Raw genomic sequence first — 16,536 nt, forward strand, 5'->3', positions numbered from 1 at the left:
ATAATTGGTATGAAATCAGAAAGCTCAATTTTGGAAATTTCCAATGAGTTTAATTTTTTGGATAGTCTTTTACTTTTGTTTCACAAGAACTCAGTGAGACCTGACACTTCTGCAATTCACAGAAATGTTCTACCAGAGCAGCAGTTGAGTCTAGAGATTTGGGGAACCAACTGTGGCATCAGACTTGGGTTCAAGTCATGGTTCTGTCATGTGACCTTCAGCAAGTTATTAAATGTCTTTGAAATTTGATTTTCTTATCTGAAAATTGGGAATAATAATACATAACTCATCGGACTGTTATGAGAATTGAAAAGAGGCATGGGATAAAGTGCTTGGCATCATGCCCAGCACACAGCAAACAGTATAAATTGGTTGATGTAAAAAGTCAACATTTATTGAGAATTTACCATGTAACAGACACTCTGCTAAGCTCCTTACTTGCCTTACCTAATTTAATCCTTACAGTGTATCCCTATGAGGTAAAGACACGTTAACTCCATTTTACAGGATAAAATTGAGATTTGAACCATAGAGCCAAATTTTTTTTACCACTCTACTATGCTACCTTCCAACTGCATTGCGGTACAGTCCTAAAGGACTGTGTAATGCTGGGACTCCACTTGAGGACCAATATGGAGCTGTTTTCGATCAAATATTCTTTCTGCCCCTTTCTCTCTCCTCTTCTCTGGGACTCCCATTATGCGTACGTTGGTATGCTTGATGGTGTCCCACAGATCTCTGAGGGTCTCTTATATTTTTTCAATTGTTTTCTTTTTGTCATTCAGACTGCATAATCTCAATGGCCCTTTCTTCAAGTTTGTCAGTTTTTAATTATGCCTGCTCGAATTTGCTGTTGAACCTCTCTGGCAAATTTTTCATTTCAGTTGTTATACTTTTCAACTCCAGAATTTCTGTTTGATTTTTTTCTTATAATTTCTGTGTCTTTACTCATGGTAGGTGGAAAAATTCCTCCCTCCCCCAAGATGTCCATGTTCTAATCCATGAACCTTGCAAATATGTTACCTTATATGGCAAAAGAGACTGCAGGTATGATTAAGTTAAGGATCTTGAGATAGGGAGAATATCTTAGATTATCCACGTGGGCCCAATGCACTCACAAGAGTCCTTATCAGGAGGAGGCAGGAGAGTCAAAGTCAGAGGAGATGTGACAATGGAAAGAAAGGTCAGAGGAAATAGGGCCATGAGCCAAAGGGGCAGCCCTTAGAAGCTAGAAAAGGCAATAAAATGGATTCTCCCCTAAGTCCTCCATAAAGAACAAAGCGCTGTTGACCAATTTTAGAGTTCTGAATTTCAGAACCATAAGATAATAAGTTTGTCTTGTTTTAGGCCACTAAGTTTGTGGTAATTTGTTACAGAGGCATTAGGAAACAAATATATTATTGATATCCTCTATTTGGTTAGACATCATTCTTACAGATTTCTTTGATTCTTTAGATATGTCTTCTTTCAGTTCTATGAACATATTTATAATAGATGATTTAAAGCCTTTTTTAAATAAGTCCAACATCTCATCTTTCTCAAGGATAGTTTCTGTTGACTGCTTTTGTTTCTGTGTTGGGCCATAATTTTCTGTTTCTCTGCACATCTCATAATTTTTTGTCAAAAACTGGACATTTTAAATATTACAGTGTGGCAACACTAGAAATTATATTTTCTCTCCTCCTATTGTTGTTATTCTTGCTGATGTTTGTTTGTTTGTTTAGTGACATCTTTGGACTAACTCTTTAAAGTCTATTTTCTTTGTCATGTCTAGCCACTGAAGTCTCTGCCTGGTTAGTTTAGTAGCTAGCTAACGATTGATAGAGATTTCCTGAAATGCCTTTAACCAATAAATCTCCCATCTTTTGTTGAAAAGCTGTGTGTGTGTGTGTGTGTGTGTGTGTGTGTGTGTGTGTGTATTGAGATGTGTCTTCACTACTCTGGCATTTTACAACTCTCTGCCTTAGCCTTCACCTCTTGCTTACACAGGGACTCAAGGTCAGCCAGAAATGAGGGATTAGGGCTTTCTCAGGTCTTTAGTGGGCATGTACACACCCCTACCTATGTGCATAACCTTCAAGTCCCCCAGCAATATGTTAGAGCTTTTCAAATCCCCCTAGGGACATCTCATTTCCCAGATTTTCCTTTTAGGTTTTTTGGCCCACCTCTTGTTTGCCCCAACTGATATTGCTGCCTCAGGTAGCGGCAGTGTTAAACAATTGTCCCTGATCATTTTTGACAAACAACCTGAGAATAAGGCTTTTCACACTGAGTGACCACTGAGACAAGTCAAATAAAGATAAGCTCAGAGAATGGGATTTTTCTGAGGAGCTGCTAGATAGGTCAAATAGTGGCAATACCATGAGGATGGGACTTTCTGAGGGGCCCCAAACCTGATCTGCTCCCTCCTGTGGTTGCAAGGCTGTTGGTTTTCAAGGATAATATGGAACTGGGGAGAGAGAAGTGGGAATAGAGTAAGTTAAACTGTCACAAAGCTCATTGTTCTTAACGAGATCCACTCATTTTTCTTGAATGAACATTCCTTGTATTTTTGCAAGTACTTTATTAATTTCCAGAGTTTGGAAAAAAATTGATTTTGACCATTTTTGCCAGTGCTCTTATTGCTTTTTGGAGGAGCAGATTTTTGGAGTTTCTCACTCTGCCATTCCAGAAGTTCTGGTCATGGCCTTGTTTTTGTAACAGCTTCTTCCCTTCCCACTCCTGATGAGAGCTGAATCTGGGCTCTTTAATTTTATTGCAAGAAATGCCTCATTAGACATATGAGACTGCATATGTTTAGGGATTGTCTTGTCCTCATCCAAGCCAAATTTTTTATTCTCTACGGATAACACTATATGTGTTTGATCACCAAAGTGAGGTGATTTGAAGAAACCATGGTTGATGCTCCACCCCCAAAAACAGTCTGTACTAGAAGGTGAAATTCTGTTTCCATTTAATTTCCTTTGGTTAAGCATTGTTGAATCTTACCTCAATCTAATATGAAAACGAAAACCTCCCTGAAAGAGAAATCACATTTAAAACTTAATAGTTTTATGAGAATGATGCTTGAGCTGTAAAAAGATCCAAATTGGGACTCTAGATAAAAAAGTGGTTGCAGGAACTTAGGAGAGCCTAAAAGAATATAGATCAGTGTACTTACTTCACAAATTTGCTTGGGCATACACTTTGAAATTTTGTCTGGGGCCATTGATCTGCTAGAAAATAGGGTTCTTTGATCCCCTTTTTCCCTCTATTCTTTCCCCTTTTCAGTTCAAGACCTTATTTTCTCTCTTTTGGGCAGCTCAACTTAAATTTTAACAAAAATAAAATGGTCTGGAGCCCTACTTTTGCAAAACTCAAGATCTAAGAAGGCGTTGAAAGTCTACCATTCACTTTTCCTTATCTAGAAACCTGCCTTTTCTCAGAAACCCAGAGAGGATGATTATAGCCAATGCACAATGTACAAATGATTACACCAAGTACTTGAGATTCTTTAACTGTGGATAAAACCCTAGGCTTGTACCTTTAGAGTTTTTTCCCACCTCTCATTCTCTTCTCTGCCCTCTCAACCCCTCTCCCACCCCCCCACCTCCATTTAACAACTCAATCATCACACTGCTGCCATGGGAGTCTTCATAAAGAGCAGTGCCAACTTTGTAGTCTGCTGCTCCAAAACCTTCAGTGACTCTTCATTTCTTACATCCTAGAGTATAAACTCCTCCCATTCCTGCCTTTAATGATCTGATTTCATCATATCTTCCTAGCCATATTTTTTCTTCTTACCTTATAAACGCTGAATTTCAGCCACACTACTCTACTCCCAGAATACCATTCTTTTGCTGCTGCCTTGCTACCTATCTTTAAAGGCTCTCCTCTTTTAGAAAGCTTCCTCAGACCACCCAAGCCCAGAGGGATCTCAATTGCATCCAAATTGCCTCATGCTTGTTAACAATACCTTTCTTTGCAATTATACGTATTAATTATAATTGGCAATTAATTCAGGTATCTATTGCATGCTCAATTAACTGATAAAGTTCTTCAATATTTTATATACAAGTTAATTGAGTCTGAGACATTGTCTTAGACTTACCATATCCATCACAGCATCATGTGTATGCAGGGGGCTTGATAAATGTTTGACAGATTAACAGATAAGATGACTTCAGAGTTGTTGACCACAATTCATTAACAGTGGAAAGGGCCTTGTGAAAACTGCCATCAATACACCATTCAACTCTAGGTCTAGGCCAAGTCAAGCAGGATGGAAGTTTCCAAGAGTAAGTCACCACTTCCTTATGAATACATTGGATCTGTGAACCAAATAGCCATGATGGACTTCAACCTTTCTCCTATTACTTTCCCCTCATTCTCTCTCTTCTAGGCCCACTCACCTCCTTAACTACTCATCAAACATGCTTAACTATTCATACAAATCTACCTCTGGGATGTTGCTGGTGCTACTGCCTGGAATAGTCTTCCCCAGATATCCATATGGCTCCCTCCCTCACTTCCCTTGAGTCTTTGATCAAATTTCACCTTCTCCATGGGGCCCTGCCTGACTATCCTATTTAAAATGGTAAGCCTGGGGCCGGCGCGGTGGCTCAGCGGTTAAGTGCGCACGTTCTGCTTTGGCCGCCAGGGGTTCGCCGGTTTGGATCCCAGGTGCGAACACGGGACTGCTTGGCAATCCATGCTGTGGTAGGTGTCCCACATGTAAAGTAGAGGAAGATGGGCACGGATGTTAGCTCAGGGCCAGTCTTCCTCAGCAAAAAGAGGAAGATTGGCGGCAGATGTTAGCTCAGGGCTAATCTTCCTCAAAAAATAAATAAATGAAATGGTAAGCTTTTGTCCTCCCCTCACCAGCATTTCCAGTCCCCTTATCTTGTTCTATTTTTCCTATTGCTCTTATTACCTTTTAAAATATTATATAATTTACATATTTAATATGTTCATTTTCTTTCTCCCCCCACTAGAATGTAAACATCAGCAGCACAAGCACTGGTAACTGTTTTATTCACTGACATATCCTCCATGATTAAAACACTGCCTGGCACATGGTAGGTGCTCAGTAAATTTTTGTTGAATGAAAAAATATTTGAATGAGGGCTCTGTGATAGTTAATTTTATGTGTCAACTTGACTGGGCCTGTGAGCCAATTTCTTATAATAAATCTCTTCTCTCTCTATCTCTCTCTCTAAACACACACACACACCCTACTATTGATTCTATTGATTCTGTTTCTCTGGAGAACCCTAACTAATACAGGCTCTCTTTCATTTCTCTGAGGATTTGAACTTCCCCAAGTTCCCTGCTTTTCTCTCACTCCCCCATGTCAGTTTTTGTTCCAGGTTAATCAAAGAACAACAACAACAAAAAACACCTGACTAACAAGAGCATGGGCCTCCTTTCCTTACCCGTTCCCTGAGCAACTCCAACCCCCTTAATCCAGAATGTCTGATATGTACCAGGAGCATTTAGAGGTGTATTTCATATCTTACAACAACCCAATAAGGAAGGCATTGGCATCTCTGATGGGCAGATAAAGAGACGGAGCTCAGAGAATTTAAGTGAGGGGCCCAACATCACCAAGGAACTGTGCCACTTACTGTTTATGGGACCTTAGGTCAGTTACTTGTTATAAACTGAATGTTTGTGTCCTTCACAATCCATATGTTGAAGTCCTAACCCCTAATGTGATAGTATTAGGAGGGGGGCCTTTGGATGGAAACCTCATGAATGGGATCAGTGCCTTTATAAAAGAGACCCCCAAGCACTCCCTCACCCCTTCTCCCATGTGAGGACACAGCAAGAAGCTGGCCTTCTATGCACCAGGAAGCAGGCTCTCTCCAGATGTCAAATCTGCTGGTGACTTGATCTTGGATATCCCAGCCTCTATAACTGTGAGAAATAAATAAAAATCTCTTGTTTTCAAGCCACCCAGTGTACGGAACACACGAAGATGTTACTTAATTTCCTTTTGTCTCAAATTTCTCATCTGTATAATGGGGATAATGAGATCACAGCACCAACTTTTAAAACATTAATAAGATCAAATGAGTTGTATTGTTAAATGACATACTTTTATACTTAGAATAGTGAGAACAGAACCTCAAACATAATCAGTCTCTCATTTTAGCTTTTACTGTTCCTGTGTCAGAGCCTCAGTTTCCTGGGCCATATAACTGGGAAGTTGGACTAGATGAGCTCTGGGTGTCCCTCCCATCTTGGATACTGTAGGACTCAAAGACTCCATTTTTTCCTTGAGATATCTCCCATGGAATTGGATGGTGGGTGGAGCATGGATTTCAGTTGTCACGTGGCCAGTCCCCCCAGAAAGCTGTGCAACTCCACCAAGGCAGGCAGACTTTCAGAGCCCTCTGCTCCCTCTTGATTCTCCTTCCCAGGTGCTGACTCACTGCATTGATTTAACAGGCTGCCACAGCTCGGTCCTTCCCTAGGGCTGGATGTCCCAGTGGAAGACATTCAGGTACCTTTGTTCTCTTGGGCTACAAACTCACCTTTCTGTCTTTTTACCAGGAGAGATTGTAATATAAAGTATAATGTGTGTTGTTTATGCTTTCATTCTTGCGTGCATTTATTCCAAAATGCTCCCTTTGGTTAACTGTCAAAAACTATGATTTTACAGGAGGTTATTTTTGACAGTGCCTACTTAAAGGAACAGAAAAGCAACTCTCTATAATTACCATAAAATTCAGAAGAGAATTCTACCTGTTCCCTTATGAGAAGCTGAAAGAAATGAATGCCTTTATCTCCAGTTGGCTTTGATTGGGCTCTTTAAAAATTGTATTGGTTCATGCTCAGAACCAGTAAAGAGACATGAACAAAACGAAACAAAATGCTTCCTTGTGGGCTTCGGTTTTCTCTCTCACTGTTATTTTTTTCTTTTTAGAACACGCAATACAGTTCTGCCTCTGGATGTACTCCCTTTGTTCGACATTATTGCCTTTGCCACCTGCCTTCAAATGGTCCTTCAAGGGTTTTGATAAATCAGTTGCAAAGTTGTCTGGTTTCACTGTAACATCTATAAGTGCCTTTTCTGAAAGGCTCTTTTTATGCTACCCAGAGAAATTCAGCTCAGTGAGCCTTAGGAGAACCCTAAAATGGGCTATAATATATCAGAAACGAAGAGGGAATTAATTTCTCTCTCCTATCTTTACTTGGGAAAGACACTGAGGGCATTTCAGAGGCAGGAAAGCAAGTAATGAAAGAAAAGTGACCATTTGGAGAGACTTCTGCAACTGCCATTTTTTTCTTTGATACTATGATGCTAAGAAATTTAAACGTGACCTTGGGATCTCACACAGCATTCTTCATCAATCATTCACCTCCACTCAGGTGCTTCCCCTTTCCACCTCAGCCAGGTGAGTGAGGAGATGCTGCGGGGACTTACAGACACTGATGCCCCAACCCCACCAACTAACGCTGGCATGTCTCCTTATGAGAGCTCATCTCTGGGACCACAGGACAGAGCTGCAGAATAGATGGCCACTAGCAAGGTTGGAAGGAGTGAGGGACATTATCTCATTCTCCTGGGTTCTCAGGGCATAGAGGCATGTATGTGCCCGCCATCATCCCAAACAACCTACAGATCATTGGTGCACAGGAGAGATCCATAGAATTTTAACCAGGTGACTAGATTGTACCAGATTATACAGATCCTTCCCCTGAAGGAAATAGAAATCAATTGTACTAAGAAGACAGTAATTTTGGACCAGAAAAATGGGCGATCCATGGGGCTGGAAGGAGGGTCTTTCTTCTTTCTCAGGCCAGGCTTCCAAGGTTGGAGAAAGCTTGGCCACATACACACAGGCAGGAGACACCATCCAACCTCTACTCTGAGGGAGCAATGGCAGCAGCAGTAGGACCTCTGAGCTCCAGCCCCAAGAAACAAGGTGTGAGCCTCTGGATGGAGTAGGGGAGGGTTTCTTTCTGGGGACTTCTGACAAGAGCTGGTTCTAGACACAGCCTGTGGCTGATGCTAGAACCTCTCCTGACTCAGCCACCAACATCCATGGGTGGGCTTAAGGTACACGACTGCAATTCTCTGTTAAGTTTGAATCACAAGAGTGGATTTCTGAGAGCTAAAAACTCAGATCCCTGATGCTTTTGCCACATCACACCCTTAATTTGCACACTGGGGTATCAGTGACTGGCATTTGGGCCATCCAGAACTCAGCCATTTTGGATATTGGACTTGAAAGGGACAGCTGAGTGCCAGTTTTTCTGGCAGGTGACTAAGAGATTTGTCTCCTACCCCTCTTCTCCCCCACCTCATCACTTTCCTCCTCCTCACAATTGTTATCAACAATATAGATACTGTTTATTGAGTGTAAACTATTCCTTGGCATACCAACAGGGTCTCAAGCTCAGCACATCTAAAAGTGAATCCATCGTCTTCCTCCCTTGACCAACTTCTGACTGACTTATCTTTCTACACCACCATTCTGTCTCCCGTTCACCCAAACTCAAAATTTCAGTTATGCCCTTTGATTTGTTCCTCAGCTTGGTTACACATCACAAACTTCCTGTATCTTCTGCCTTCACAACATCTCACATCCATGCCTTCTTTTCTGGTACCATAGACATCAAGAACTTTCTATCTTCCTTGCTGCCAAAAGGTAACCTCCTAGAGCACCCTCATTGGTCTTCCAGCTATTTGTCTCTCCCAGCTCTAATGGACGCTGAACATTTGCCACTCAAGTAATTCTCTCACTGCACAGTTTTGAACATAGTAGTTCTGTGTCAAAAACCTTCAATAACTCAATTTTACTTATAAAGTTAAGTCTAAATATACTTGATTCTCATTAGTCACTGTAGTTGTATTCTGCAAAGTCCCTGGGAACACTGAATTAGTGAATACTGAACCATTGCTTCTAGAGAAAATACGGGGTTAGGGTCCTGAGAACCTCTGGTCACACACTGTCATCAGCCCATCTATATATAACCTTTTTAAAAATACATTTCAGTTTAAAGACTCCTTATTTAATAAATATCATTGATTCATGAACATTGAACTCATAGCCAATAGCACTATAACTCTTGCCTGAATGAAGCTTATCTCACAACACATATTTTCTCTGTAAGGCACATCACAGCCTCCTTGCACTTAGGAACACTAGACAGCACTTCAGCACTAAGACTTGGGGCCGTTTTAAACAGTGAAATCAACAAAAAGTACAAAAATGTGAAATACCTGGCACTAAACAGATGGCAAAAAAGACACCTGTTTACAGGGTGAAAACTAAAATACTATGACCTTGTTCAACCTCACCTGCAAACAGGTGTGGCAGGGACTTAAATTTTTACCACTCTGCACATGTCCATGAATGACCATAGAGGTGCCATGAGTATTGATTTGGGGGTTACCAATACATTTTTCTGAGTATATAATCTTTCAAATATGGAATCTGAATAACAAGGAACAACTGCATCTCTTGGATTTCAAAGCCTCCAGTAACAAGGTCACTTCCTCTCTCCCTCCAGTATTATGTCTTATTATGTCCCTGTACCCCACTCCTGCTAAAATACCCAGTCTTTCTGAATTTACGTCCTATTTTCCTGCCTCCATGCCTCTCCCTGTTAATTGTATCAATTAAGAATTCTTTGGTTGCAAGCAACAGAAATTGACTTGGACTGACTTAAGTAAAACAAAGGAGGTAGAAGATATTTCCTGGAAGGGTGGCTCACAGACTCAAAGGAAAAACTAGAGGATCAAGAGTCAGGAAGGCTATGTACAGCTCAGAGATTCAAGCAAAGGAGCCCATGGACCTTCTAAGAGACTATCTTCATGATGACTCCATCCCAATTAACCCCTATTAAGCTCTCTATTTTTGTCTCCAAGTTTCTAACTCTTAGGAGAAACAACCTGAATGGCCTAGCTTTAACAAGCCATCCTGTACCCTCAAGATGTCTTGATCCCAGTGGCTAATGTGAAGGAGAATGATAATTGGCCTAACCTGGCTCATTTGCCCAGAGTTTTGGCCAGTGTGGCAGAGTCTGTTACCAATGTGAGACTGGGATTGGTGCTCCCAGATAAAGACAATAATCACTACATTTGTTTTCCTTCTCCATGTCTGTAATCTACAATTCTACTCATCCTTCAATTTCATCTAAATATGACCCCTTCTATAGGGCCTTTACTGATTCACCAAGCTCAAAGTCGTTTGCCTTTTTCCTTTCTTTGAACCCAATAATGCTTGGTAGTTATAGTCTGGCTTTCTTATTCACCCCTGTTTTATGGCTATCTGTGAAACGTTCTCATCATTATTCACTTATTTATTCAGTAAATAGGCACCAAGTACCTACTGCGTACAGGGATTGTGCTAAGCCTCCCCTACTCTGGGCTCCTAGAGGGCAGGGACCATGGCCTGTTCATCTTTGAAGCATCTGCAGAGACTAATAGTGGGCCCGAGGGATTCCACATGGACATCATTCATACCCAAGCAGACTGAATTTATCCAGGAATTAATCTTCTCATGAGGACCATGTAGCTTGGTGAACTTGACTTCCTGGTCAACATTATAACCAATGTTCTGTATAAATTCATCGGGGTTATGTCAATTTACCTTAGAGTGGCCCAGCTAGAAGGATTAGATACAAAACATTACATAGCAGAATAAAAATTTACACACACATAATATGTATGTATACATATGTATATGTATGTAGTATACATGTTTATATTTTATATATCTATATATGTATACACACAATTTTTAATAACTCCAAGGGAAAAATTCTCACAGACTTTCATAAAACATAGCAGCAAAAGAGATTATAAGATTCCCTTCTCCAGTTGTGTTAAGATCCATTTATGAATTCATCAAATAGCTAATCTACTTGTCAGAAATCATCACAGTAGTAATGGAGTAATGGTATAAAATGGTTGTACATACACGCACACACACACATATGTCAGGTTATAATACGAAGAATAAATTAATATTTAATGCATCTTGATTTCTTTATTGAAGTAACATTGCTTTATAACGTTATATAAGTTTCAGGTGTACATTACCTGAAACTTATATAGTGTTATATTTCAACTTCTGTATGGACTGTGTTCACCACTAAAAGTCTAGTTGCCATCACCCTGTGCCTCTTTACCCCTTTCACCCTCCCCCAGCCCCTTCCCCTCTGGTAACCACCAATCTGTTTTCAACATCTATGTGTTTATTTGTTTATCTTCCACATATGATAATTGTCTTTCTCTATCTGACTTATTTCACTTAGCATAATAACCTCAAGCTTCATCCATGTTGTTGCAAATAGAATGATGTCATCTTTTTTATGGCTAAGTAGTATTTCACTATATATATATTTCACATCTTCTTTATCCATTCATCCATTGATGGGCACTTATGTTGCTTCCAAGTCTTGGTTATTGTGAATAATGCTGTAATGAACATTGGGGTGCATATATCTTTTTGAATTAGTGTTTCGTATTCTTTGGATAAATACCCAGAAGTGGAATAGCTGGATCCTATGTATTTCTATTTTTAATTTTTTGAGCAATCTCCATACTGTTTTCAAAAGTGGCTCCACCAATTTACATTCCCACCAGCAGTGCATGAGGGTTCCTTTTTCTCCACATCCTCTCCAACATTTGTTACTTCTTGTCTTTTTAATAATAGCCATTCTGTTGGGTATAAGGTGATATCTCATTGCAGTTTTGTTTTGCATTTCCCTCATAGTTAGTGATGTTGAACATCTTTTCATGTGTCTCTTGGCCATCTGTATATCTTCTTTGGAAAAATGTCTGTTCAAATCCTCTGCCCATTATTTCATTGAGTTGTTTGAGGATTTGTTGTTGTTGTTGAGTTGTATAAGTCCTTTATATAGTTTGGATATTAACCCCTTATTGGATATACAATTTGCAAATATTTTCTCCCTGTTGGTGTGTTGTCTTTTCATTTTGTTGATGGCTTCCTATGCCATGTAGAAGCTTTTTAGTTTGATGTAGTGCCACTTGTTTACCTTTTCTTTTCTTTTCCTTGCCTGAGGAGACATGATATTCAAAAAGATACCGCTAAGACCTGTGTCAAAGAGCATATTGCCTATGTTTTCTTGTAGAAGTTTAATGGTTCCAGGTCTTACATTCAAGTCTTTAATCAATTTTGAGTTACTTTTTGTGTATGGTGTAAGATAATGGTCTACTTTCATTATTTGCATGTGGCTGTCCAGTTTTCCCAACACCATTTATGGAAGAGACTTTCTCCATTGTAGGTTTTTGGCTCCTTTGTTGAAAATTAGCTATCTATAGATGTGTAGGTTTATTTCTGAGCTCTCAATTCTGTTCCATTGATGTGTGTGTCTGTTTTTCTGCTAATTCCATGCTGTTTTGGTTACTATAGCTTTGTAGCATATTTTGAAATCAGGGAGTGTGATGCCTCCAGATTGTTCTTTTTATTGCTTTGGCTGTTCAGTTTGTTGTTCCTCATAAATTTTAGGATTCTTTGTTCTATTTCTGTGAAAAATGTCATTGGGATTGCATTGAACCTGTAGATTGCCTTAGATATTATGGACATTTTGACCATGTTAATTTTTCCAATCCATGAGCACAGAATATCTTTCCTAATGAATCTTAAGTTTTAATGGTAGACAACTCAAAAGGGAAAGAAGAAATAGGCATAACCTAGCCTTTGAGTTTAGTGAAGTCAGAAAAATAAACAAATTAGAACACAATAAGAAGATATAAAAATGCAAAAATTGCACTCTGCTTTGGCGCCCTGGTTCACAGTTTCAGATCCCAGGTGCAGACATGCTCCACTCACCAGATGCACTGTGGAGGTGTCTCACATACAAAAAAAAGAGGAAGGTTGGCATAGTTGTTAGTTCAGGGCTAATCTTCCTAAAGCAAAAAAAAGAAAGAGGAGGATTAGCAATGGATGTTAGCTCAGGGTGAATCTTCCTCAGCAAAGAAAATAAGTGCAAAAACAATAGAGGTACCATGTAGATTTGATTTTAAAAACTATGGTAGGAGTTGTACAATCAGGCAAACACCCCCAGGAAATGATATCCCCCGGTGGGATGGCATGCTCCACACTCATATGTTCCAAGTAGCATTTCTTCAAGGGCCGGAGGATCAAAATCTGGACACACAACAAAGAATTTTTGTACAAGTTATTGCGAATATTCAAAGCTCTTTTCCAAGAAAAAGATACAATCTTTGTCTGGCAAGTCTGTGAATAAGCAGGATGTGCTCTGGACTGGACAACAAGTCCGCATCTTACCCTCCCACCCCAGCAGGTCAACGCAGCCTCTTTCGTGACTGGCCACTCAGGGTACATTTTGGCTGATAGCCTGTCTGCATTCCCTGAGATTTTTACTTTTCCAAATTGACTGCAACTCAATACCTACAAAAGGCTTGCTTCAAGCAGCTGTAATTTGCGAGAAAGGGTCTAATGGACATGTTAAGAAATATCTTCTTTTTTCTAGGTTCTGTAAGTGAAGTCCTTGTCATTAAGGAAATTTCCTGGCTGACAATACCTTGGCATCTTACAAAAATGCCTTTGTGGATTTATACCACTCAGTTTTTACAGACAGCTAGCCCAAGAAACATAACACAATTTTTAATTGCATTACTGTCTTCTTTCCTTCAAAATTTTTCTCTGAATGTATTGCCCATGAGATATCCAATGTCCCTTATACAGACATCCACAGGATAAATTACTCTTTCAGTGGGAGTCCAAAGAAAAAGTTTGTCTTTTCTTTGGTACTCAATTGCTATTGAGCAATTCTGATGTTTCCTTGTTATCAGATAACGTTTCATGCAAACCACCATTTTCCTTCTTGTCTCAGTTTCCAGAAAATTCAGGGGCAGAATTTCGTCATTGAGTTCATCTACTAGAAAGTCATCCCCTTTTGAGGGATGAAGAGATTCATACATGCTTTTTCCCATCCCTTTGTTTCTCTATTTTGTGCAGTGTTTAATTTTTGAAGCTGCCTCAAATGCCTTTGTAATAGATGCGGGATAAACTTTAAACCCACACAGATCTAATTTCTGATCCTTCCTGCATGAATTCAAACTCCTGTCAAGATCCAAAATCAGGGGTAATATCTCCTTGGGTGCTCATCCAAACACTATTGGCACTGGGAAAAAGTAATCTGTGTTTTACTTTCTTGGAGATGCAGCCAGTGAGAACATTTGTCTGAGCATCAATAACAAATAGATCTTAATTATAAGGATATGTTCCAAGTAACATTCCACTCCCAAAGGGATAGATCTGGGTTATTTGAGCCTCAGATTCATTTTGTCATTTACCATGAAAGTCATGCTGAAGTGGATACTGATGTTCAAAGCGATGTGGTGGAGGTATGGATCCCCAACTTACATCAAACCTTTGGAGGCTCTTCTTGGTTAAATAAAAACCAGACCTGTGGGATGGGAACGTTATGTGCTTACTGTTATATTATATTGTTATTGCACGGAATCATTTGTGTGATCCATAACTGTACAATAATAATTTACTGAGTAAGGCTAGTCAGTTTGTGTAACTCTAATATAATTCCAAAACCTTTGCTAGCCTCTCTTGGTCCTTAGAATAAAATCGGAACTTCCTTTCACGGCCCGGAAAGCCAGCTTGATCTAGCCCCTGCCTAACTCCCCAGCCTCATTTCTTTTAACTTTTGACTCCTTCTGCTCCATTCATACTGCAGTCCTTTCTGCTCCTTTGACTTCATAGTCTCTTCCCCATCACAGGCCCATGGGTGCTTGCTGTTCCCTATCCCTCTCCTTTTTCATGCCTGGCTCCTCCAATCCCAGCAAAAACAACATTACTTCTTCTGACAAGGTGCTCGATCATTATTTATTGCAACACTTTGTTATCTCCTTCCTAGCACTCATCACATCTGTTCTTGTTTATAATCTCTTACCTCCAGTAGACAGTAAGCTCCATGAAGGCAGGACTTTACATACAATTATATCCTTGCACCTAGCTCAGAGGCTTCTTCCTCCTCTTAGATTATTTTGTAGGTTGATACAATTGAACCCAAGTCACAAATGACAGAACAATCCAAAAGTCAAAAATGACAGCATGTTCGAACTGGAACATCCCTTAGAGGTAGTCTAGTTCTTCAATTCACAGGGAGCAGAATGTAGGCCTAGGGAGGTAAAGTAACTTATCCAAGGCACACAATGCTGAGACTGGACCAGGGCTCTAGTCCAGGGCTCTAATTCTCTTTCAATAAATGCTCTATTTCCTCACTACATGTCACCATTGGTCTTCCAACAGGTGAAATTTGGCCCATTTAGGGTGATCAGCTTGTCCTGGTTTGCCCAAGACTTTCCTGGTTTTAGCACTGAAAGTCCTATGTCCCAGGAAACCCCTCAGTCCTGGGCAAGTTGAATGGTTGGTCACCCTAAATGAGCCAGTGTGTGTTGTGACTTCATTCCCAGTGTGTGAGTGTGTGTTGATACATCCTCCTTCCTGCCAGAGTGTGTGTTACTGCACTACATGCTCAGATTGACTGAGGGAACAACTGATCATTGACAGAAAACCAGCACGACCAATGTCAGCAAACAAGCTGGAATTCAGAAACATTGTCTTTTTTAATCAGAAATCTAGGGTCCAACAGTCCATTCTCTTGGGACAAATTGTGTCTTAGCCCGTTCGGGCTGCTGTAACAAAATACCATAACTGGGTATTTTGAAAATTATTTTCTCACTGTTCTGGAGGCTGGGAGTCCAAGATCAGGATGCCAGCACGGTCACGTTCTGGTGAGGACTCTCTTCCCTGCTTGAAGACAACCACCTTCTCACTGTGTTCTCACATGGCTGTTCTTCAGTGTGTGTGCATAGAGAGAGAGATCTCTCTTCCTCTTCTTATAAAACCACCAATCTTATTGGATTAGGACCCCACACTTATGACCTCATTTAAGCTTAATTACCTCCTTAAAGACCCTATCTCCAAATACAGTCACCTTGGGGATTAGGGCTTCAATATACAAACTGGGGTTGGGGGACAACATTTAGTCCATAGCGAAATGGAACTTTATTTCCAAGTGGTGATCACATCAAGTCTGGAACCTATGAATTTACTTGTCAGTGTTAGCTCATGGCTTGAAGTTCCCCAGCATTGGGGATGGCCTCCCAACACCAATGACAACTTGTTTGGTGTTGGGTTTTAAACACAGTCTGGGAGCAACAACCAGTTGGTGCTCACTTCTTGTGGGCAGCAGTGGCCTGAGAAACAGGGTTGGAAGGGAGAACAGAGAACTCTGTGAGCCTGCACCAGGTGCCCAGAGTGGCAGGTTTCTGACAACAGCAGCAGTGGCAGCTGGAAACTCTTGCCCTGTACAGTCCAGGTATGCTGTTTACACCTTCACTGGGTTGCTGTTTGCCACTGATTGTGAAGGCTGGGCTAGTGAGAGTTGGCTCAGAGAGAACCTTAAACCCATTTCTGCTCTCTATGTCCTTTCCCCTCAGCTTTGTTCAAGGGAAACAAAGAAATGAGGGAAAGAAAGGCCTTGAGTATACACTCAGGCCATGGCAGAATGTTTCAACCCCCTCTTACA

This window comes from Equus caballus, chromosome 1, assembly GCF_041296265.1.
Source record: "Equus caballus isolate H_3958 breed thoroughbred chromosome 1, TB-T2T, whole genome shotgun sequence".
Lineage (NCBI taxonomy): Eukaryota > Metazoa > Chordata > Mammalia > Perissodactyla > Equidae > Equus > Equus caballus.